This window comes from Triticum urartu, chromosome 7 (assembly GCF_003073215.2).
Source record: "Triticum urartu cultivar G1812 chromosome 7, Tu2.1, whole genome shotgun sequence".
NCBI classification, from domain to species: domain Eukaryota; kingdom Viridiplantae; phylum Streptophyta; class Magnoliopsida; order Poales; family Poaceae; genus Triticum; species Triticum urartu.
In genome coordinates this window covers 406717276-406721016 of record NC_053028.1, presented here as the reverse complement: position 1 = coordinate 406721016, position 3741 = coordinate 406717276, and positions in this window count along the sequence as shown.

Genomic DNA, 3741 nt, shown 5'->3' with positions numbered 1-3741 from the left:
TAATTCAAATTTGAACTACAAGCACATGCTCCAGTGCACCAAAGTTGTTTGAAAAATAACTTGTGTGTCCTTGGGTGAATTTCTAGGTCCCATGCAAGAGATGGGAGTAAAATTCAAACATCTGGGCGTCGTGGCTCGGCCGGAAATATTGAGAAACTTGGTTTTTTAATTCCTGTAATTCCAAAACACGGCTGAAAATCATGAAACTTGGCATGGTGTCATGACATGGCACCAACATTCTGCTGTAATTTTTTTGGCCGAATTGGGACAAGGTTTGGTGTAAGCTTCTTGCAAATCGGAGCTTCCCTCAAGAAGGCTCGTGGTTCCGAGGGGGAACGTGTCACCTCCGTGTGCGAAACAACATACGTACACTGCCTTCTCCCGCCTTAATTTTATTTACACAGCCAGATTAGACCAAATAGAAGTACCATGCTAAATTTTTGAATTATTCCAGGCTCGTTCCGCTTTTTTGTACATTCATTTAGTTTCTGGGCATTTAATGTGCCTAATTCAGATTTGAACTACAAGCACATGCTCCAGTGCACCAAAGTTGTTTGAAAAATCACATGTGTGTCCTTGGGTGAATTTCTAGGTCCCATGCAAGAGATGGGAGTGAAATTCAAACATCTAGGCGTCGTGGCTCGGCCGGAAAGATTGAGAAACTTGGTTTTTTAATTCCTGTAATTCCAGAACACGCCTGAAAATCATGAAATTGGCATGGTGTCATGACATGGCACCAACATGCTGCAGTAGTTTTTTTGGCCAAATTGGGACAAGCTTTGGTGTAAGCTTCTTGGAAACTGGAGCTTCCCTCAAGAAGGCACGTGGTTCCGAGAGGGAACGTGCACCTCCGTGTGCGAAACAACATACGTACACACTGCCTATTCCCGCCTTAATTTTTTTACACAGCCAGATTAGACCAAATAGAAGTACCGTGCTAAATTTTGGAATTATTTCGGGTTCGTTCGACCTTTTTTATACATTAATTGAGTTTTTGGGCATTTAATGTGCATAATTCAAATTTGAACTACAAGCACATGCTCTAGTGCACCCAAGTTGTTTGAAAAATCACATGTGTGTCCTTGGGTGATTTCTAGGTCCCATGCAAGAGATGGGAGTGAAATTCAAACATCTGGGCGTCGTGGCTCGGCCGGGAAGATTGAGAAATTTGGTTTTTTAATTCCTGTAATTCCAAAACACACCTGAAAGCCATGAAACTTGGCATGTTGTCATGACATGGCACCAACATGTTGCGGTAGTTTTCTTGGCCGAATTGGGACAAGCTTTGGTGTAAGCTTGTTGGAAACTGGAGCTTCCCTCAAGAAGGCTCGTGGTTCCAAGAGGGAACGTGCACCTCCGTGTGCGAAACAACATACGTACACACTGCCTTTTCCCGCCTTAATTTTTTTACACAGCCAGATTAGACCAAATAGAAGTACCGTGCTAAATTTTGGAATTATTTCGGGTTCGTTCGACCTTTTTTATACATTAATTGAGTTTTTGGGCATTTAATGTGCATAATTCAAATTTGAACTACAAGCACATGCTCTAGTGCACCCAAGTTGTTTGAAAAATCACATGTATGTCCTTGGGTGATTTTAGGTCCCATGCAAGAGATGGGAGTGAAATTCAAACATCTGGGCGTCGTGGCTCGGCCGGGAAGATTGAGAAACTTGGTTTTTTTAATTCCTGTAATGCCAAAACATGCCTGAAAATCATGAAACTTGGCATGGTCTCATGACATGGCGCCAACATGCTGTGGTAATTTTTCTCTTCGATTTGGGAAGGCACACACATTAACAATCAACAAAGTCATTTTGGAACAAGTGCTGTCACGTGACAAATTGGAAATGCAAGTATTATTGAAACCATGGGCGTTCAACTTACCAATTACGTGCGGACATGCATCCCCTTCTTTTATTGGCTAGGAGGTGCCGTGCGGGATAGCTATTTGAGTACGGGAGGCGTGCGATCAGACCCCTGCGCGTGCTCATCGAGAGGAGAGCCCTTTTGACCACTACCCACCACGCACCTCCCTCCCAACGTCTCTATTAATGGCGCCCGAGCACCTGTTCTACGGCGTGGCTATATGTCTCACTGGACTGAGATTTTAGAGAGAAAAATGAAAATCTGAAAAGAAAGTTCTTCATGGATCTTGATGTAAGATCCGATGGACCTATATAGCTTCGACTGCGACTTATAGCAAGCTTGATGAATATAAGGATGGTGACATTGGATAATAATTGTCTAACATATTTATAAACATAATTGAAAAAAGCCACATGCGGCAACGCCCGATATACACAAGGGCAAAAGAAGAAGGAAGCCACAGCAGGATCTAGTCTCCGCGGCGGGTGGTGACGAGCTCTTTTTTGTCCTCAAGATGCTGGTTGAGAGCATCCACGGATTCCTCCACCAGCCTTCTGCGCTCGATGCATAGCATGGCATTCTCATCCATAAGTTTCTCGACGATGACGCTGGTCCTCTTCAACAAGGCAGTGGTCTGCTCCTGCTGCTCCGCACTTCCGATGATCTTCGCCCTCAACAGGTCGTGCTCGGCCCAGAGCTTCGCATTGCTCTCATTTAGTTGCCGGATGACGTCGGTAGACTGTTCAAACGAGGCTTTTAGTTCATCCTGCAACCTTGCCCACCTGGAGATCTGATCCATCTGCCTAAGGACGAGGGCATGCATGCGCCTGTAAGAGTCCTCGCCTACCCGGGAGGCAATTTCCCAGGCCACCGAGGCGTGGGAGGACATCTCTGCTGCATTCGCGTCACGGTGGGACATCTCTTCTGCTTCCGCGGCGAGGCCGGACCAGTCTGCTGCATCGACGGCACGGCGGGTCCTCCGTGCTGCTTCGGCGGCGCGGCGGGACCTCCCTGCTGCTACGGCTATGCGACGAGACATGTTGGCTGCTTTCGCGGCGAGGTGGGACCTCTGTCGTGCTCGCGCTTCCAGGCTTGCCTCTCCCTGGTGGCAATCTCTCGACCCAGAACTCACGTCGGCCATGGCTGCCGCAAGGGAACAATGATGAATGACTTGTTTGTTTTTGAATTTTTGTGGATGAGGAGTTGAGGAGGAATGTGTAGTCTTCTTGGAGTAGTAGTATTTATAACCGTGTAGTAATACGCTCCTAAGTGGGAAACCGTTTAGGTTTTGATCGGTGTGAATAGGTTTGCAATTTGGAATGTGATGGGACGCATGCTCAAAATTTACTGATGATAAGTGCGACACTATTCCCGGAAGGCGTAACGTGGGCACATACGCCTTCTCGGCCGCATACGTGGCGTTTGCACCATAGGGTGCACTGCAATAGGCAATGTCAGCACCATCGCGCGCAGTTCTTTTAATTAGAAGGTGTGTGCCCGTCTAGCGCACACACATTGATCTATCTAACTGTTTTAGTTTGTTGTGGCTAATCGCAAACAGTTCATCCATGTGAAGTCTATGCCATCAATCACAGACACTTTGATCTGGCTGACCCGTTTCTGTTTTCTTCCTAATCGCAAACAGTTAATCCTTCTGAAGCGTATGCCCTCAATCACGCACACCTTGATCTGGTTGACCATTTCTTTTGTGTTTCCTAATCACAAACAGTTCATGCGAGTGAACCATATGCGGTATATCGCACATGCCTTTATCTGGCTGCCCATTTCTTTTGTTCCTCCTCATCGCAAACAGTTAATTGAACTGAACCGTATGCCCTTCATCGCACACAAAACTAAAACCTGAACCGTGTT